General features: G+C 35.6%; 1 protein-coding gene across 9 annotated transcripts in view; it reads right to left on the bottom strand.

Moving 5' to 3' along the window:
* The window catches only part of Cntn4 (contactin 4), a 905,834-nt gene that overhangs the window by 767,902 nt on the left and 114,796 nt on the right, over window positions 1-23,136 (bottom strand). The window lies entirely within an intron of this gene.

Genomic DNA, 23,136 nt, shown 5'->3' with positions numbered 1-23,136 from the left:
GAGCAGAAAACAGTAGAAGCATTTAGATATCTCTCTTACATTATTTTATATAATATAATGTGAGTTTTCAATAAGTCGAAAGTGTTCTACAGAAGGACTGAGAAATATATTTGCAATTTCACATTAAAAATGAGGGAAACATACAGAAAATGAGAAAAGGGAAAACTCTGAAATTGACTGAGAAAAAAAAAAAAAAACATGCATTTTGCCAGCTGGAGAAAGGCCTGGTAATAAGTAGAGACAATGTGATTTGTAAGGCAAGTTGCAAAAGGCGCTGAGGATGGAAGAGGGAAAATAAAATGAAGACGACAGCATGTTTGGGACTTACTGGGCAAAAATAAAATCACTTTCCACACACATCCCACACACAGACACTCAGGCAGATTTATTTGATCAGTTCTGACAATAATGAAAAGTAGTACAAATGGGAGATGTTCAGCCATTCTCAAAGTACACAGTTCTGTCAGAAAATTAAACAACCAACTTCTCCATCAGTGGGCGATACTCCACTGAAAAGAAAGACCAATGAGGCCAGCCTGTTTCACACCATTTGCTTTATCCCATATCATTTTTGAACTGTTTTAAACTGAAACTCTGCAGCCTGGAATAGCTGGTGTTGATGCCCAAGCTTCTATCCCAGATGGTAAATGTAGCAAGCTACATTAAAATAAAATGGTAGGAAGTTCTTGAGAGATAAGCTGCCCACATCGTTCCAAACAGCTTTTTCAAAGCCCCATCACCAAAACCTATCACAGAAATAAAGCCTAATGTGTCATTTTAAAAAAGCTTACACATGACTTGAAAATTATAGCATAAGCAATAATATGTCCATTTCATGGAAAGAAGGGTGCCTCATAGGATTTTTAGATTTTTACTCTTTAAGTACTTGGAAAAACATGTATTCCTTCCAAGTAAAATGGGTATTTTCTTTGATTACAGTTCTGCAAAACAGTATAAATGCTATACTTCTGAATGATAACTTTTAGCCACTACATAGCATGAAACACCACAAATAAGAATAGTATGCAAGAAAGCATATGGGGAAAAAAATAGGGAGTCTTTGATCTCCAACTGTAGTGTGTTAATTTATTTTGACAAGTGCAGTTTAGTTTTAATTATTCATCATATGTGGTGAATATGCTGTAAAATATTTCATAAAGAAATGAAAATTTCAACCTGCAACTGGAAGTCCTATTAACAGGCAAATTTGGATTAAATATTTGCTAGAGTAATGTAAAAGCAAAAAGTTTACAGCAGGAATCCACATAAATCAGCATTCACAAGGCCTTAAGATGGGGTGGCCAACTCTGCTCTTTAACGTCTATACTGTTTTTCCCTTGTGCTGTTCGCTAAATTTCCAAGAGTGAGTTGTTTTGTTTAGTTTTTTGAGACACAATGTAGCTCAGTGGTCTGGAACTTCCTATGTATCTAGGTCTGGCATTCAACTTAAGAGATTACTGCTTCAGCCTCCTGGGTTCTGGGACTGCAGATATATGCCACCCCCTCCTGGTTTATGTTTTTCTTAAAACTCATCCTCATGAAAACTTTATTTTGGGGAATGTTCTAAAATTTACAAAACATTTTCATAGTCGTTATGTTAATTTAATACAGACGTCCTCAACCAGAGGTGACTTTGTGTCCCCTCATATGCAATATATTTGGTAATATCCGAAAATAGTTTGGGTTCTCACAACTAGGGAAGTGCTACTGTTTAGAGCCCATGGCAGCAGGTTAACCTCATGCATGCATTGGGAAGTCTGATACAACAGACTACCTAAAATGCTAATATGTGGGAGTTGAGAAACCCTGATTGAATGCTATAGACATAGTATGTGGTAGATGTACTATAAAAAAATTGCTATCGATACTGTAGACAAGTCAATGAGACCTGTATTGTCTCTAAATTATACAAGGAGCCATGACTACAGTCAAGTATTGGGGCTTCAGCATATATCTTCCATAAAACAATATGAGGTTCGAATGACGTGTAGAAATCAGGGGAAGCTTAGGGACCAAAAGAAAAAAGCATGAAAATAACAGAGTGAAGTTCCCAGAAACAGTGGACAAATAGACAAACTGCCTTCCACGGGAGGGAGGAACAGAAAGATAGCAAGATTTGAATCCCAGGCTGCCACTCACCAGCTACAGTTTGATCATGAAACTTAACACATTTAGCCGTGAGTATTGCATTTCCAGCTTGTGATATGCAAATACTGGAACAAAAACTTTTATGAAAGATTCTTTGTAAAAAACATAATGCACTGTTTGAATTTTTTATTATCACAACACTAGAGATAACTTTCAGTGACCTCTCTCTTCACCCTTTTTTGTTTTACTTTTCTTGGCGGTACTGGGTCTTGAACTCAGGGACTCATGCTTGCTAAGCAGGCACTCTTTATCCTAATAAACAGACAATTATGGTAGCAGGAATGGAAGTAAATACTTTTTAAAATGCTGACAAATAGGCCAAGTTTATTAATTACACAGCAAAAATGATATGGAAAAGTAGGATCATCTCATTACCTTGATTGATTTAATTGGGCAAAAAGCCAAACTAATTCTAGACTCTAAGAATGCTCTGTACATGCTAAGCTACTTGAAACAGTGATTTATAGTGCTAAAAGTAATCATTCAACTACTAGATATGTTTTTGAAACAATTTGGCTCTCTGAAGTTTCTCAACAAGAGGACTGATGACTTCAGAAGAAACCAAATATCCCATCAGTGCTTTGAAAGCCAAATTACTGAATCATCAAATATGACAAATAAATCAATATGTTTAAAAGAATTCAGAATTTATATCACTTTTCTTAGCATGTAAATTAAGTTTACAAAAGGGTGGGATTCAGTCAGTCATATTAAATCTATACTTTAATTCAGAAAAAGAGGACATATTTAATTGCAAAAGCCAAACAGTAAAATCAATGTGGTTGTTTAATAGTTGAGGATTATTTGAAGAGATACCCTTTGATTTCAAATTAATCCCTTCCCTTCTCATTTTTTTTCTTTTTCTTGTTTACAAGTATGCAATATAGCCAAGGGAAGTATAAGAAAATGAGAGGAAAATTTAAAGTAATTTTTACTTGTCCTGACATATAAATTCAGAGAATGTGGGGAAATATGTTTAGGAAAAAAAAAAAGTCAGCAATAAGATCCCATGAGAAATAAAAAAATGTAATAGAGGTGATTTTAAATTTAAAATTTTTTTTTACTAAAAATCCATTTGGAAATGAGGCCCATTTATTTCCTATTGGGCTTAACACATTAAGTGTGTGACATTCAATTATGGTGGAGGAAAGAGAAAGTCAACCATTTCATTAAAACTATTCATTTCAGTATCCGTAAGGTCTTCTTCATTCATTAAAATGATATGTATGTAGGAGCTAATATATGCCAAGTAATATGATTTCTGTAAATGTGAATGTAGAATGTGTATAAGTAGAAATCACCACAGATTATACTGACTTATGTAGACTACTGATTTTCATTGCTTTGAACCAAATAAAGTGAAAAAGGTTTAATCAATTAAACTGAGTTTCAGCTAAGATGTTAATCTCAGATTTCCAGCTTCCAGAACTGTGACAAACATTTTTTCTCTTGTATAAAAAAATTAAAAAACAAAAAAGAGAACTGAATTTCAAGTGCTCACTCTCTTATCAGTTATTTTTATTAAAATAAAGTTGTTGAAAAAAATAACTGCAGCTACTAGACTGATTTAAATTGGAAAACTACCTCTTTTTAAAATTTGTACTTCATGACATTACTTAAATGAAACCACAAACTTTATTTTTAATGGACTTCATGGAGTGGAAGGTACAGAAAAATACTGAACCTGATGGCATAATACACTGTGAATGTAAGAAATAAATAGCACAAAATCAACTTTTAAAAATAGAACAAGAATTAGGGGACAAAGCTCAAAGTTAGAGCACTTGACTAGCATATGCATGGTTCTGGATTGGATTCTACAAAAAGCAGGGAAAAATAGGAGAATATCTTTTATGGGCAATATGTCACCCCAATAGAATGACTATCTAATATTTTATAGCTAGGACTAAATTAAATAATAAAACTTCATTTCCCTGCTAGCCAAGAAATCCTAAATACAGAAAAATCAAGGAACCAACTAAGAAGTGGAGACGAAGGCAAATTTAACCTTTCTAATTTCTTATGAAAATCCTCTCAAGGACTGTGATTTAGAAAAACATGTTTACTATATGGGACAATTAGTGAAGCCCCCTTGAAAGACCCATCTCCGAGCTCTGCCCTAGAAGATGAGTAAGAGAGTCCAGACCCAAAATGGAAATAGAAAAACACAAGAAATGAGGGAAAAATTCTCTAATTGATATTCACTCATTTATTTGGTGCTTCACTAATGTTTCCACTATGATTAAGTAATACTTTGGGAATATAATGTCAATAGACTTTATTAGCATTCCCGGAGCAAATGTTTAATATCCTAGGTGGCCATGCTCAACTTCCCAAATGTTAATTGATTCTATTACAAATTGCTTGTGGCACATTCAAGGTGTACTATGAAATTAGCACAGAACTTATAGGACAGAGAATGCATGCTAAAAATTGGACAGAAAGGTCGGTTTCCATTAGGTTCTTTTTTATATTAAGAAATAGGATATTTTTATTTGGAATTCTGAAAACAGTTTGATGGTGACACTGTAAATTTGCAACAACATTAATATTATAAGCATAACTTCTCTTATTCTGTCTTAAATATAAAGTTTGCAGGTTTCTTTATTATTTAATCTTTAAAAGACTCCCTTGCTATCATCCTTCATTAGAACTGGAGCAAAATCAACGACAGGTTCCATTCCAAACTACTAGGTACTATACTGATCATTGAATATTATTTTCTATGTTCCATGATCACTGTTTACTTTTGTTTTCCTTCAGGATCTAGCAATATTGTGAGGATTATATTCTTTGATGAATAACATTCAATATATTTCAAATATGTACCATGTGGTCCAAAATTAAATGAATAGGGAATTGCTGTGACATGGTGTAAATTCCTTTATTAGTAAGGGTTTCAAAACAATATGGTGGCCTTTTCCCCACTATTAACCTAGAATCACCTTTAATTATAAGCACTAAACTATAATAACCTCAGAAATAATGATAACACTAATGCTCTGTGAAGGCAGAATTCTAAGAAAGCCCCTAAGACACACCCACTCCCATACAGAGCTCCAGTTTAGTATCCTGTAGTGATGGGGATATGACTGTGAACAAGATGGACTTCACTTACACAAACAGACTGACAAAAGCGATTGAACTAAGGGCCCACACCATTTGGTTCTGAGATATTACAAAGTCAGGAAGATGGTCCTGACTTCAACTTAAAAGGGACTGACCACATTCTTGAAGGGAGAGATTTAAAATGAGGGAATATTCTGTTTACTTTGAAGAAATGCAGTACCTTGTTGCAAGGTGCCTGTGGGAAGGACCATATGGCAAGAACCTGAGAACAGCCTCAAGGTGCTGAGAACAGTCCCTGCTGATAGCTCATCAGGCAAGAAAACCTTACCCACTCACCCCTTTCCCCACCTTCCCCCAATCAAGGCAATGAATGCTGTAACACCTGGAGAGCTTGGGACCAGATCTTATCTAGTCAGGTGGAGCCTCCAGATAAGGATGAAGTTGACACTGTAATCTTAGGGCCAAGGACCCTTGCCTAGTGGAACGGCAGGATCAGTGGCTTATATGTAGGCTCTACCTCCTCAGTAATTTGTTATGTAGCAATTAAATACTAATACAGACTTACTATCATGTATTTAGAGACTTATATTTATTTAGTTTTCAGAAGGAACTTATAAGGTAAATGCTATTACTAACTTCAATTTACAGAAAAAGAAGTAGAGGTTGACAGGGTAAATAACTTGTTAATATGGATGACAGGCAAAATTTTACCCATGTTCTTAAAACTCTCTAGTCTACTCTTACTGGGAGAAATATGAAACCATGATTCAGAAAATCTGGGTTCTAGTCCCATTTTTTTTCTATTAATTAGATATGCAGCTAAAGGGAAAAAGCATATCTCCCTTGTCCTTTCCTGACCTGTTAATTGAAAGGATGCTACACCCTCTAAAGTTCTTCCAAATCAAAACCTATTACATGAAATAGAATCCTTATACTTTTATTTGACCACAGAGAAATAAATGTGGTTTTACATAGAAAAGTTAAATTTTACAGGTCAATTATGTAATAGTTTACTTGATCAAGTGAGCTACCTTTTCACTCTAAGATGCAAAGCCCATGTTGAAAACAACAGTATTTGGGGGGAATGCAAAAAAAAAAAAAAAAAAAAAACTCCAAAGGGATTTAGGAAATACAAGAGCTGGCTTATTTTAAAGTCCATCCACTGCTTTAAATCCATTTCTGGGACACATCCTGAAAAGTCTTTCTGCAGGGATCTTGAAATGAATCTGAGTGGAGCTCAATGAGAACACTCATTATGTAGGGGATAAGACATAAGGACACTCCTCAATTCTTTCAAAGAAAATGTCTATGGCAAGAGTGAACTATCATGCCATGAATGGAAACTGTAAGTACAATATGATGTTAAAACCATCTTCCTCTTCTATTACCTTCAGGGGATGAAAGTTCTGTTTAGCAAATTTTTTTCAGCTTATAGGATTCCAATTACCTGTTTTATCAAGACCCCCTTTATCTCCCTTCATTAAATTCTTTGCCCAAACTATGCTATTTCAAATGATTTCCTATCTTTATACTTCTTATAAGCCTCAGCAGATGTCTGAACTTGACTCTATTAGCTAGAAACTTTTGCCCACACCCAAGATCAACCTGTTCTATGAGTCTGTTTTCTTTGTATATCTGTTCTCTTTCATTAAGCACTAACTGACCTGGCAAAGCTTATACTTTCTAGTTAGGAAGTCACATATAAATGATATTGTCTGATTCCAAAGGTCCCAAGATTATTTTAATTTTGCTTACTATGCTAGACCCCACATAAGAGGTGCCCACTGGATGTGATACCACATGCTTACTGCCATAGTTGGGGTTTTTTCTTTTTTTTTTATTGGGGATACTGGGGTTTGAACTCAGGGCCTCATACTTGCTAGGAAGGCACTCTACCACTTGAGCCACTTTGTCAGCCCTTTATTTTTCATAGTACTCTCCTCCATTACAAAATAGCTCAACAAACCCTTTAAATAATGATGGTAACAGTATCTTTATTATTTAAGGCCAGCTGCAATTTTTTGAGGTTCTTCTCAGACAACAGATCAGAGGACTGCTTTCAGTACTACACTCAGTCCTGTTAATAAGCATACTCATTTGGAAGGTACAAGTGAATTTCTTCGGTATCTATACTGTAGCCGTTTCCATTTATAACCTAATTTCTAGTTAAAACAAATATCCTGTCAGACTTGCTAGCATACACCTGTAATCCCAGCTACTGGCAAGGCAGAGGTAGGAGGATAACAATTTCAAGCCCAGCCCCGGAAAAGTTTGAAGACCTTGTCTCAAAAATGTAATATAAACAAAAGATTTGGGGATGTGGTTCAAGTGGTAGAGTTCTTGCCTCACAGGTGCAAAGCCCTGGGTTCAATCCCTAGAACCTCATTAAAAAATAATGAATTCCTCCTAAAGTAGAGCTGAGTTTTACTACATTGAGCCAACACTAATATAAACAGGCTACAATATGCTATTTTATGCTGTCGGGAGAATACATATTTTTCTGCCACTTTAACCAGCTTTTCCCTTTACAAATCCACCAAATGGCTATTTTCAGTGTTAACCTAAGAGAGTGCTCAAGCTTATCATCCATACTTCCAGATATGATGAATGACCACAGCAAAAACATATTTGTTAAGGAAGCCGTCCATATAAAGCTTGCAGAGCGTTGACTGACCATGCTCACCCAATGGATACAAATGTTATTGGCCTTTAAAAAAATATTTTTGGGGGTTTAGGTTTTGTTTTTGTTTTTTTTTTTTTCTCAAAATGACCTTTTCACACTAGCATCTGAAAAAGCTTTCACAACACAATGGTATATAAAGCAGCAGTTGCCAGTGATTTGGTAACAATAAAACTATATCCTTTATTCTACAACATACTGAGGTATAAAAATCATGCACCTAAGTGAGGGAAAGCCTAAAATATACCATTTCCTTCTCAGGGTGTTTGCTGTCTGTATTACTTATGTATACACAAACAAAAGTAATTTGGGTAAATCAAAATGCTTAGCTTTAATTCTGCAACCCAACATTAACTAGGTTCTTTATCTATCTTAAATATTTTATGCAGTCCTCTGTGCATAAATTAAGGATTCATTCATACAGCTAATGACTCAACAAGTACCAGCTGGGTATCTGTTATGGCTAAGCTTCTTTTACAGGTTTGCTGTTCATAGCACTGAAGAACCCAGACTCTGCTCTCATGTAGCTTACTTTCCAGTGTGAGAAGACAGATGGTAAATGAATGTACATGTTACATATCAGGTGGTAATCAATACCATGTAGAAATGAGAGGGAGATGAGGATCAGGAAATGCTTCCCTAATTAGATTGTATATCAGCAAAGATGCCAACAGTGAAGAAATAAGCCATGCAGGTATCTGTGGTAAAGAACAATCCAAGGAAAGGGAACAAGTTTGGAAGTCCTGAGGGAATTGCAGAGATTATATATTTATGCATAAGAAAATTCTTTGAAGACTTTAACAAGGCAGTGTTATTATCATATCTTCTAAGTATCACACACTTTCTGCCACTTCACTATCTGTTTCCCAAAACATAATTTATCAGCAGATGACACTGTAAAGCTCAGAACAATCACCATTGCTCAAGTCATATGTATAGAGCAACTTATAATCATTTGCTTCACAGTTCAGTTCTAGAGCCATTTTATCGTAGAGAATACAGTCCTTAACAATTTCCTTTTTAATCAAAAAAGATACTTAATATGACAGTAAATTCCCAAATCCAGACTACAACTCAGCTAAAGTTGAAAAATAGCAATTTCCCCTGCAAAACTGATTTCAAAACTATCATCATCCATCGTCATCATCGTCAATCACAAGAGCCAACTGCTTTGGCAGCATTATTTTAAGTCCATATTTGACTAGATGACAGCTTAACCTTCTTAGGGAAACAGAGTAATCTCTCTTCCCACACCAACCAAGCACAGAAAAGCAGATTTGCTCTAATGTCTTTCATCTGATTTCATAAACATGCAATGGCATTTGATGATTTAACGAGCATTTAGATTTTTCTTTTGAACATTCAACCGTCTGTTGGGGCTGTTGAAGACTGTATAACTCAAGGATTATTGTAGTCACTACATCAACACAACTTTAGCAACACAACTGACTGTGCATCGTGGACAGGTCAGAAAGCAGCCGTGGAAATCCACCTTCTGGAGCGAGGAAAGGCATTTGTCTAAATATATAGAAGAACACAGAGGACACATGCTTTGCACACTCAATGCTTGTACTCAACTGACCTCTACTCATTAATGCCATCCATTTCTAAGACTTTCATACCTCCATGTTTACGCTCCACTTATTCAACTTGTAGAAACATCTCCATTGACTCTGTCCATTGTCCAACAATGCTTCAACTGAGTAAATTTATTTTTGATAAGTCTGGGGTTTGAACTTAGAGCTTCTTGAAAAGCAGGCATTCTACCACTCGAGGCATGACTCCAGTTCATTTTGCTCTGGTTATTTTGGAGATGGGCTGGCCTTGAACCGCAATCCTCCTGATCTCAGCCTCCCAAGTAACTAGGATTATAGACATGTACCAAAGACACCTAGCTCAACTGAGTAAATTGAATGCCAAGCTATTCCATGAAACTTTCTCTCACTGTCTCAGAGAGAAATAATTTTCCCTCCTCTGACTGCCCTATTAGACTTCATCTGCGCCTCTTTTAGCAACTCAACTTGTATTCTACCTTGCATTAGAATTATTTGTGCAGCTGGGTGCCAGTGGCTCCCATCTGTAATCCTAGTTACTCAGGAGGCAGAGGTCAGGATGATCTCAGTTCAAAACCAGCCCCAGGAAAATACTTTGCAAGATGCTATCTCGAAAAAATCCATCAGTAAAAAGGACTGGAGGAGTGGATCAAGTATTGGAGCACCTGCCTTGCAAGTATGAAGCCCTGAGTTCAAACCTCAGTGCCACACACAAAAAAAATCATTTGTGCATCCTTTTCACATTAAAGAAAATCTTAAGCAACTGTTGTATGAATTTTATCTTTATAAATCTAAAATAGTCCATACATATTACATTGCTGTACATATGGGTAGTGAATATACAAATACAACATCTATAAATTCTGCTGCACCATCAAACCAATATCACAATTCAAAGACATGCCTTCTGCTGTTCCCAACATGACAGAATCAGATTAACCATCTATGGAGGCTACTTAAAAGAAAATGTCAAACAGCAATTTTATTGCTCAAAAGAAATATTAAAAACATAATGGGAAAATTCCCCATTAAAAGTTTCCTTTCAGGGTAGGGGATATAATAAATACTTTCATTATTATTCTCCCAATAACTAGCACAGTAACTTGGTAACAATTTGTTGAATGAATAAGGGAATTAGTTACATCATTAAGTTCACTGTCCTATATATCAACCATAAAATGCCATACACTTTGAGGAGTGAAGAGACTTGTAGGATAAGAACATCCAAAATGTGCATCAAAATATATAAAATGTTTTATATATTTTGATCTATGAGAATGGATCAATGCTATTAAAGAAAATCCTATCAGGGAGCATTTACTGATAGGGTTTAAGTAGTGATTCCAAAAAAATGTACAGAAATTTCAAAACAATTAAAACAGATAATGATTAATGATAGGATAGTTACAGGTAGGTTAAAGGTATATTATATTTCATAATATATATATATATATATATATATACAAGTGAGATTCAGTTAATAAAAATGAAATGTTAGGTTAAATTTAGAATTTTTTGCCAAACATCCAAAGAGAAAAATATGTGCACCAATTTTTGTCTTAAATCAAAATGGTAACCATACTCAAAACATGTGTATGGTATATTTCTAAAGCTGAATGATCATAATATTTTACCTTACATCTTTAAATGTCTGTACTTCTGAAGAACAGTTGCAACATTTCTGTTGTAATAGGAGCTCTGGGAAATTAGTTATAGAAGGAGAGTCACCCTCACAGTCAGCATACGCACTGTCCTTGCCTTTTTTCTGAAAATATGAGAACCATCACCTGGGAACCTGTGAAATGTACTTCTCGCCCAATTCATCTTCAGATCACCACACACTGCTCAGAAAGTATTTCTTTACTTTTGTTGAATGCTGCACCAAATGTATCTATTCTTCCCAAGAATAAAGATTCAAATACTTTTGTAATCCTCCTAATCTCAGTTTCTGTCCTAATAAACTTTATGAGTTTGTCTTTTATGTATGTCCTAAAATATGTCCCATGGAGTACTAGTTATCAAAATCTGGGAATACCTCTGTTTGAAATAAAAATGGATTTTTTTTAGCTTCAAGACTCTACAGGTATTCAATATGAAAACCTACATTGAGTATAAGTAATACTGTTTAGCATTTCCTAATTCATCTGGATTTAGGACATGTATTAATTAAATTATAGTAGGTAGGTTAAACTTTCCCATACATTGAACATTAAATGCCATGGACTTTTCAAGTTTATTATATGCTGGATAAGCAATTATTTTCATTTAATAACTCTAAAAATATTTTCATAGATCTGTTATATCATTTCTAGATTCAGTGCACAAACCCTTGACAACCTCTGTATGTTGCCATGGTTTTCTCAATGTTACCTTTTCCCTTCTCCATGTTTATCACTCTCCCAGAGGGTCTGCATAATTCATTCTTTTCTTATTTAACTCATTTATTCTCTCAATTACCTTAATTTCCTTTCTCTAAATCAACATCACCCAATAGAAACAGTATGCAAGACACATATGCAATTCAAAACTCTCTAGAAGTGACATTAAAGTCAAATAGATGGAGTTAAATTTTATATTTTGCTCAACCCAATATAGTCAAAATACTATTTCAACAGAGAAAATGTTCAATCTTAGCCATATATTTCACAAGTTTTTGTACTTAGTGTTTGAAATCTGATGTCCACTCTACACTTACAGCTCATATCAATTTGGACACATATTTCAAGTACAGAATTGCCACGATAGATTAGTGGCTTCCACAAGGGACAGCACAGCTCTACAACATACACAACTCATCGAGAGGTTTCTTAAAATGCATGAAAATACCCAAAATAACACATATTCTAGGTTATTCAAAGGCACATGTTACTTTTTTATAGTAACTTTTTGTAGTATTTTACACTATTTTCAGCTTTGTTTGTAATGTTTTCCTAGCAGAGACTGCAGAAGCAAGCAGTCACTTACATCACAGGGAACACCTGCAACAGTGACTGCTTTATCAAATTAGCTTGAACAATGACTTTTTGCTATGGCTTGAATATGGAGAGTGCTACCTGAAAGGTCATGTGTTAAAGGCTTAGTCCCAAGGCATCAGATATGGAGGGTTCTGTGAACCTTTAAGAGATACAACCCAACTGGGCACTTGTAGTCCTAGCTATTCAGGAGACAGAGCTCAGGAGGACCGCTGTTTGAAACCAAGCCAGGCAAATAGTTCACAAGACCCAATCTCAAAAAACCCATCACTAAAAACGGGCTGGAGGAATGGCTCAAGGCGTAGGCACTGGGTTCAAACCTCAGTACCAACTGAGAGGTGCGTAGGTCATTTGGGCATGCCCTTGAAGAAGACAGTGAAGGCTCAGCCTCTCAATCTCTAAGTCTTGCTCTATTTCATGGTCCATAAAGTGAGTGATCTGCTCTCACACACGTATCCCATCATTACTATTTGGTGCCCATACCTAATGCCCAAAGCCATGGGACTGGCTAATCATGATCTTCAACTTCTGGAACTGTGACCTAATGCTTTTGATTTATAAGCTAATTGCCTCAGATTTTTTTAATAGTAATACAAAGCTGAGAAATATACTTTTCTATATCTAAAATCCTAAAGGTTTAAAAATAATACATGGTAGAAATCTCAAATGGTTTATTTTGTCTTTTTGAAAAGGCATTACTTTTTACTTCTGTACAATAAATGACATTATAGGTCTCATCTACACCATTTTGTTCATTTGTTGATTACTAACAAGCATTAACCCTTAATATGCTCTACATATAGACACAGATGTTGGTTAAATAAAAATGGGCAAGAAAGTTTCTCTTTTAAGAGAGTCCCTTACTCATTTGAAAGAGAGAGAAAAAAGAAGTGATGATCCAGAACACCGGATGCTAGCAATAAGAAAGACACACAGTTAAAAAGTAACGTAAGCATTGCCGTGAATAGTCACAGAAGGCTTCAAAGAGATAGGACTTAAATTTAGTAAAAAGGAAGAGGTATGCCTTTAGAAAGGCGTATCTTAGAAGAAAACTGCAAGTTTGCTAGGTTTGAGAGGACAGTGGCAGAAGGAATATCACCCTCTATGGAGGGAAAATGGTATTTGGTAAGTGTGGAAGTACAGAATCATGGAGGACTGAGGTGATGAGACAAGTTTAACCATGTCAGCTTGCATAGGATCTTGCACATCAAACTAAGCAATTCAGCCAAAAAAATTTAAGGATAGATGCTACAGATTAGTGCAGTCAAAACTCCCATTTTGTGTCTTGCTCTGACACATGTGATTTATGTTTTTTAAGAAAAAGTTCACCAACTTTCTTGGTACTGGCTCCTTGTGAGTGAGACCATGATGACCTGAATAAAGCATCTTTCAGTGCAGCAGGTAATTCTTGTGATGTATTATATTACTTGTCTCCTTACACTCACAATGCTTATTATAGAACAAAGCTTGGTATATCCATGTCCCTCCTGACTCATATCTTGTATCCAAAGATAGACGTATACACCAATAGAGCACAGGGAGATGCACTTGATTATTCAAGAGCAAGTTTCTTACCTATACAAATTAGATGATGCTTACCCTGGAGTAGGCATTTATATTTTGACCCTGTAATCTGCTATGGACTCATTAGAGAATTAATGTTTAAAAAAGATTCTGCTTTAAGTTTACATTTATTATGAACTCTTTTCTAATTAATGAAGATAATCCTTTAAACCTTGAATCTTTCTACCAGCGTAAAGTATAATATTACATGTTTTAAGGAATTCCTTTGACATGATATTTTTCCTGTTTTTGAACTGTGCTCTGCCTCACTGTTCAGAATACCAATTTCTTATGAGCAAAGAGAGGACATTTGATCCTAAAAAAGAAAAAAAAAACCCTATATGTTACCTCTACTTTTGTCCTTGGGACACAACATATTTATTTATTTATATGTAAAGCAATAAAAAATATTAGAATGGGTGCACAGATGAATGGATAGATGAAAGTATGGATAGAATAAAGGGGAAAAGGCAGAGAAAAAGGAAAAAGGCAGACAAAGGGATAAAAGGGGACTGTAGAAGAAAAGGAAAAGAGAAACAAAATGAAAACAAAAAAGGAGCAAATGAAATGAGGTATGTGAATACAGTTAGGAAACTCTATTAAATCATGGTAGCCATTATTATTGCTGCAACTATTGATAAAAAAATAATTGTCAATTTAATTCCCTTGTAAATAACTGTGTGCTTCCCAGCACCAATATCCACTCCGTATGGTCTATCACGTAACAACTAAGATCATGTGTGCAGATGCAGACATTCATTTTTCCTTTGTATTTCTTAGGAATTTCATTTGAAGTTAAATAAATGACAATATGAAATGATTTATGCAATGAGTCAAAAACAAAAGGATAAATGAAAGTCTTAGAAAAGGAAGAGGTGGAAATAATTGGCTCACCCACTTCAAGTAAATTACTCAGGAAAAATCAAGCCTGGACCTCAATTACATTGTCTAGTATACAGTTTTAATTTTAGAAAACAACTCAATCGAAGAAACCTGAATTGTTTAGAACAGTATGACTTTTTCCAAAGCAGGGAACATGGAGAGAAAAAGTACACAGTCTAATTGAGAGATGGACGCAGGGAGAATATGTCTCGTCACAAAGCAACATGTTTGAGATGAGCCACAGTGGAAAGACAAGCTGACAGCAGTGACCCTGAGCAGGCGGCTCTGACTGCATGTATCTAGATGGGGTGCAGAAGAGGCACAAATTAAGCTCCACATTGAAATGTAAACAGAACTTCAACAGGTAAGGGCTGGAAGAGAGACATACATCTGGCAACAAAAACAGGCATTGTAGTTGAATCGAATGCTAACTGAAATGGCAAGTGATAATAACTGGCAGGTGTATAAGGAACAAAATATGAGATGATGACTAGAAACACAGAGAAAGTAATCATGGGAACATTCTCAGTCTAAGCATTGCAACTGTCTACCTGATGCTCGTGTAGTATACTAACAAACAAAACACAGTCAATGAAAATGGAATTAATTCACTAAAATAATTGTGCTATTTACAACTTTTCTAATTAGTAGAACACTGGCCTCTTACCATAAGTACACTTAGGTGCTCTATTTACATGTTTTTATACTCTTAGTAAGCAACACACAAAGAATATTCATTAGTTTAATTGCTTATTTTTAAATATTCCCTTTAAAATCTGTTTGTACTAATTTGCATTCTTTTAAAGGAGAACAACATGTTTATATATTGCTTTTGTCAATACCATGCTGAAAACCATCCATTGCCATAAAAGTATATTTTTACTCAGGGCATATAATCAAGCATGCACTTTATTAGTCATTAAAATTTACTGCAAGTAGTCCACTGTTATATAGTAATTGCAAACAAAACAATGAAATTGATTTCAAACTATATAATGCCTGTGATTTGTCATAGAAAACATAGGAAAATATTTCTTGTAAAAAAGAAATAAGGAATGTGAAGAATATTCAGTTCCCACTGGGTTTTCAAATGTTTACAATATAGTTTTTAATATCTGGTACTTGTGATTACTAATTTTTTAAAAGATTATGTTATTGTCTTAATAAGCTTATTCTGCTTGTCATTACTCTTTTGACAGATGTGTTACATTTTTTGCAAAGCAATGTAATAACTAAGATTTCCCATGAGCATGAACCACATGAAATTGAGAACATCTGACCATTTCTCTTTTTAGGTTTTACCTAATATATTAAAACCATGGAATCAAAGAACTTCAGAGTTACAGCACTGGTCTGAGAGATCTGTCAGATTCTCTGGCTTGGTTCAGAACAATTCACTCTACTCTGAAGGCATATCCATTTAATATCTGTGGTTGGGATGTTTGGAGAAGGGGGGGCATATGAACAATGAATAAAGAAAAAGAAACAGCTGGCAAGGGTCATTCACACCTGTAATCCTAGCTACTTGAGAGGCTGGGATCAGGAGGATCGAGGTTCAAAGCCAGTCCATGTAAATGGCTCCCAAGACCCCATCTCCAAAATAACCAGATGAAAGTGGACTAGAGGTGGAGATGTGGCTTAAACAGTAGAGCGCCTGCATTGCAAGTGCAAAGTCTGAGTTCAAATCCCTGTCACACACACACAAAAGAAAGAAAAGAAATAGAAAGGAAAACAAACCTATCTCAAACAAGTACCTTGTGCCCACATTATACAAGGCAACCGAACATAAATAATTTAGAGATTTTTAAATGAGCAGATTAAAGGACATCAGGACTCATTTATCTAGACTAAAAATGTGCACTCATTTCTCTAATTTCAAACAAAAAGAACTTACATTGGCTTTCCTACATAACACTTGCTTCCAAATAACTAGGAAGAATCAAGTGAATTATTCAAATCTAGAAAAGGAAACCACTAAGAAAGTAGATATTTTAATGCTCCACAGCCTGCAACCTATCCAGGAAGAGAGAAATTAGATAAAAGATAACCTTGAGCTAACAAGGTTATAAGGATTCTTTTAAAATGAGTGGTTTTCAAAGTGAGTCAAATAGAGTCTCCAAGTCAGAACGGAAAAATGTGCACAGAGAGGTGGCCTATCTTCCAAGATCCAGCTCCCTTCAGCTCCTGCCATTAAGTTCAGCAAGAAAAGAAGAGCATCGATGACTGGATGAAGAGCCATCTGTACCTTCCTCTTGTCTTATCTCCATTTACCTTTCTCCCTTGTTTCTCAAAGCTTCTTAATTAACAGTGGTCTTACCAACACAAAATTTTTAACATTTAATCCAAGGTTTTTGAAGTATGAAGTGAAAATATTTTAAGGGAGAAGAAATCTAAGAAACTATATGCCCTAAGTCTCTAACTGTACAAATGAAAAACTGACCTGGGAAAGTAGAATTGCCCAAGATCCTACAGGTAGAGAGTACAAGGTCAGTCCTACAAAACTTGACTGCAGAATCTCAGTTCTACCACTGCAATGGTCCTGCATCACAAAACGCCATGGCTTTTGCTGCAGTTTTGTTATATTTTCCTATGGAACCAGGGGATAAATATGTGTCTGTGCATGTATCTTTGAGTAGTTTAGAAAGGCATTGATATAGAAAGGACTCAGTATCACAGTGATTAATTAATCATTCTTAAATGGTTAGTAATCCTTTTTAAGTCTAAGGATAGTCCCCATAAATTAAACTCAGTAATACCATGGGATTATCTGCTATTGGGTAATCAAATACAAATCACATTATTATCACAGAATTACCAATATATAAATTGCTAAAAGAGGCAAACGAACTGATATTTCTTTTATGCATGCTTCACACACAAGGCCAGAAGCAATAAAGACACAGAAGTCTACAAAATAACAAGGTGTTAGGTTCAATAATTTAAAAGATAACTGTTGAGGATTTTTTCTAATACAAACTGAGCCAATGGGTTTTAGAAAATGATAATATACAGAATAATTTTTACAGGGTAAGTTAGGTTCCAACATGTATGTTTTGGTAATATTAGTATCTGACATAGAAAAAAATACAACCTTTGTTTTAAAACACCAAAAATTGATAGCAAACAAATACGTGACAGAAAATTATTAAAGGCACTGCATGCTATATTCAGCAATTCAGTCAAATTTAAGATACTGAAATTTGAAACTGGAAAATACATCAGGAAATAAAACAATAAAATTTTATTTGGAAGTGAATTGAGGACCACATATGCAAATCTGTGTATATACACACATATATATGTGTACTTATATATCCACATATATGTGTACATATATGTAACATGAATACTCACATTATAAAGTTATGTGTATGTAATATGAACACATATTGGTGGTTCTGATGATCAAACCCAGGGCCCCACGTGCACTAGAGAAGCACTCCACCAGTGCACTCTGTCCTTAGGTCCACATGTTTGAAATCACAATATAAAATCCATTACAATTGATATATGAATAAACTACATGTATAAGGCATTGCTACATATTAATTACATAACTCAGAAGAAAAAGTACTGCTAGTCAATATCTATACTTAACATTTTATAAAAAATTTAAAAGCTAATACATATTTAAATATATTTTACTCATATTTTATTCACTTAAATAAAATATTACATACCAAAAATGCAGTTTAATTGTACATCATTTAAAAATAAAAAGATTTTAGAATAAATCAAGACTTTCTTTTTTAAGTAGTTGGTTTGCATTCTGCTGGTATCAGCAGTTTCAGAAAATCTAGTTATAATGGCCAGTAATGTTAATAACAGTTTTCCAGAAAATTACAGAGGACCTGATTTTATCATTATATATTTTTATCCTGTTTAATATGTTACAGTAAATCTATGAAAAAGGCCTATAGTATGCTTTATCTATCTATCTATATATTTAAGTAAAGAAGAGATACAGTAATATAATTTATTGAAATAAGCAAATATGAGTATTTAATTTTCAAATGAAAGTCATATCTATGTTTCATTTGAAATTAAGGAATACATTTTAACATGAAAGCGTTTGACGTCCCCACTCCAGAGGAGCTAATACAGAAATCTTAAAGCAACAGAGGTTATCATAAGAAGGGGATCGGTAACCAGGGTAAAGATTAATTAGAGATGAATCAAAATGGGTCATAACCCGTGTACACGAAAACAATGCTAGGAATATTTCTGGATAGCTATCCTCAACTCAACTAGCAAAAACACTTTGTCTTCCCTATTAGGCTTGTCTCTTTTCTTCAACAAAACTAGTGATAAAGGCAGAACAGGACCTGCCTGGAACTGAGGGGCATAGGCAGGAGAAATGACCCAAACAATGTATGCACATGTGAATAAATCAATAATAAAATTTTTAAAAATTTTTAAAAAACACAGTGTCGTAGAAACACTTCTCAGAAGGAGCAAGTTCTTCACACTGTGTCAGAAAACATAAAAAGTTTGTTTTCAAAATTATAAACAATAAACACAGCTCCTTAAAACTTTTACAAAAAAAAGGAATACATTTTATAAGACCATACAGACTAATAATTAATATTTATTCCTTATAAAATTCATGAAACTATCCAATTTAAAAATAGAAATTAAAATGTTGATTAAAAACTTGACATTTACCTTTTAAAAATTCTGGTAAGCTAAACTGTGGGACAATTATTGTGGGGAGGGGATTATGAGAAGCCTATGGGAATTTGTCATAAGCACAGTTGTGCTCAGTGATCTACAGGCTGAGTTTGCCACAGCCCCAGCCACAGAAGAGAACGAAGTGCAAAATGCAGCACAGCTGCTTTTCCTAAGTTGTTTCTGTTCAGAGAAAGAAGAAATAGGAACACAGGTTTCTCTTGTTACAATATCATGCAGCTCCCCAAGAACTGTTGCTCCACCTCTTTGTTTACCACTGGATATAAAAGACTAGCTGAAGGGAGACACGAGGTTTTTTTGACAGGGGTTTTTTGATTGGTGGGCTGCTTGCTGAATGATGCAGCCTGCTGCTGAGTTATGCTAGAGATTAAAGGGAACATGGGTCAGTGCAAGTCTGTACTGAGAACTTTATACATAGGCTTTCGAAAAGCTAAGCTAAAGAAAAGCTAGAGAGAACATGGGACGGTGCAAGTCTAAGGAAAGAAACTTTAAGAGTTATGCTAATGCAGTTTTTAGACACTGCTGCTGTTGTTTGTCTGCAAGTGTGAGCACTGAGACCCTAAAGAGAACATGGGACAGTGCAAATCTGAAGGCACAGACTTTAAGAGAGATTATGCTAAAGAAAGCTAAAGAAAACATGGAACAGTGCGAGTCTAAGGAAAGAGACTTGAAAGAATAGAAGACTTTAGAAGTAAGGTTTTAAAGAACAGAAAAGAAAAGACTTTAGAAGGAAGGCCTTAAAGAGTAAAGAAGAAAATAAGCAAATTAAATGAAGAGAATAATAGAGAAAAAAGTAATGAGGCTGTTGTGCACCTCCATTCAAGCACCCAGAACACCTGGCCCCAGCTTTATGCATGTTTGTCTATCGTTTGTCCTTTCTGTATCTCCAGTCACCCCCCAGTTAGGTTCAGGAGGACCAGGAGTGAGAGGAAGCTCGCTCCAGGTGGTGCCCAAACAGGGACCTAACTACAGGGAACTCAAAGCCTGAGATGAGGAGACACTCTCCAGGAAGTGGGCACATATTAGAGAAATGACAAATAAGCAAGGAACAGAAAAATAAGCAAAGTGAGAGGGAGAGTGAATTGAATACGGTCAGGTGTAAAAACTTGGGAAACTCTATATATAGGCTTTAAAAAAGCTATGTTAAAGAAGTTAGGTAAAAGGAAAAAAATAGAAGTAGAAACATGGTAGAAGAACTATAAGGTAGGAGAAAGAGTACGGTAGAAGAATTATACAGTAGAATATGGTAGAGAAAGTACAGGATAATAAAGAGATGTTATAATAAAGAAGTAAGGAAATAGAGGTAAGAAGTAAAAGGTTTTCCTCCTTGGTAGCTGAGCCGGGATGTGGGACTCACCCCTTACAACCAGTCATACAGGAGTGTGAGAGGAAGTAACAAGATGCTGTGTGGGGTGGAGCTGCTGAACCATCAGCCCCACCTTAAAAGTAAAGTTCAGTCCGGAGATTCTAATTTAGTATCAGATGAGGTGTGTGAGGAGGAAGCTCCACCCATCAAGTACTGGGAACCATGCATATGGGGTTACCTCCATGGGACAAGAAACTTCTTACTTTTGCGAAGAGTCCCCTACAGCCTGCCTTGCAGGTGGCTCGTGGTCAAAGAGGTTTTACCTTGTGCTTGACAGACTGGATCCTAATAGCCCTGGCATACAACAGAGGTTTCAAGACAACTCCTTGGATTGGGAACAGGCTTCAATGGGAGCATTTAAGAAATAAAAAAGGGATGATGTGTAGAGCAGATTAGGTGAAGCCTATGAGAACTTGTCATAAGCACAGTTGTGCTCAATGATCTACAGCTGAGTTTGCCACAGACCCAGCTACAGAAGAGAGCAAAGTGAAAACTGCAGCACAGTTGCTTTTCCTAAGTTGTTTAGGTTCAGAGAAAGAAGCATGAACACAGGTTTCTCTTGTTACAGTGTCACGCCCCTCCCTCCTTGTTTACCACTGGATATAAAAGACTCACTGAAGGAGGATGCAGGGTTTTTTGATGGGGGATGGATTGATTGGTGGGCTGCTTGGGAGAATGCCACTACTGATGGGCTGCTGCGTTACGCTCCAGATTAAAGGGAACACGGGACAGTGCAAGTCTGCACCGAGAACTTTATACATAGGCTTTAGAAAAACTAAGATTAAGAAAAGCTAGAGAACGTAGGCCAGTGCAAGTCTAAGGAAAGAGACTTTGAAGAATAGAAAAGAAGCAAGTTTTTAAAGAAAGACTTTAGAAGTAAGGCCTTACAGAATAGAGAAGAAAAGTGAAAGAAGATTTATCACAGAAGTAAAAAAACAAGGAGGCTGTTGTGCTTATCCATCTGAGCACCCAGCACATCTGGCCCCAGCTTTATGCATGTCTGTCTATTGTTTGTCCTTTCTGCATCTCCAGTCACCCCAATTAGGCCAGTTAGGTTCAGTAGTAACAGGAGCAAAAGAAAGCTCACTCCAAATTATGAAGATTTTAAATGATATGAGGGTAATCCAAGTTTTACAAATCCCTCTCTTTTTTTAACCCCTAAAACATTTTAGACCAAATCTTTCTAAATTCAAAGTGAAGGTGCTATTGCTGATAGCTTGGCCTTAATGAATATTTAATTCATATTTGTATGATTCCCATATTTTGTCCTCAGATGGACTTTTCTGAACTTTACATCTATACAGCCAACTGGTTTCCTGACATTTGTATCTGAATACTTTCAAGAGAGGGCAAACTTAACATGTCAGAATACAAACACATGACTTCTGGCACCATTGCCTTCCTGAGTGGTCCACTTCTAGTTAGCAGTAAATGATATCAACATAAATCATACAATTACACAGGTCAGAAGACAGAATTCACATACCTTCCTTTCTTCATCCATTATAATAAGCCAACCCATCAATAAGGCTAGATCATTTTACTTCATCCATATCTCTCCATGTCCATCCATCTCTCCTCAACCCATCTTTATCTCTCACTTCAATAACAACAGGAACATTTCCATCACATTCACTCCTGACCTTACCTATGCCTTCCCTATCTAGAAGCTAATATGATGCCCTTCTCATCCCAACAATTGTAAGATACTTACTTTTCTGTCTTCTTGTTAGTAATAGAAAAAAGGCCAACATTTTTGAAATCTGCAATGGTTTGAATATGGCTTGTCTCTCCTATATCTCTGATTAAACCTTGGTCCCCAATATAATAGGGTGGAGGGCATGGGGGCCTTAAAAAGGTGATAAAGCTTTTATTGCAGAAGCAAGTTCTCACTCTTATAGGACTGGATTCTGTACCACCAGAGCAGGTTGTTGAAAAGCCTAAGATCTCTCCTTGGATTCTCACACATTTGCTCTGCGTAAACCAACTTCTCAATTTTGCTTTACCTCCATGATATATGCAGCAAAAAAGCTTTATAAGAAGCCAAGCAGATGCATCCACTCAAGCTCTAAACTTCCAGTCTTCAGATCTGGGATCCAAAATAAACCTTTTGTCATTACAAAATTACATATCTTGAGTATTTTCTCATAGCAAAAGAAAATGAACTAAAATAACCCCCCAGCAATATCTAGCCTTTGTCAAACATTCCCACCA

This window comes from Castor canadensis, chromosome 10, assembly GCF_047511655.1.
Source record: "Castor canadensis chromosome 10, mCasCan1.hap1v2, whole genome shotgun sequence".
In the NCBI taxonomy this organism is placed as follows: Eukaryota; Metazoa; Chordata; class Mammalia; order Rodentia; family Castoridae; genus Castor; species Castor canadensis.
This window is presented reverse-complemented; position numbering and strand designations above follow the sequence as displayed.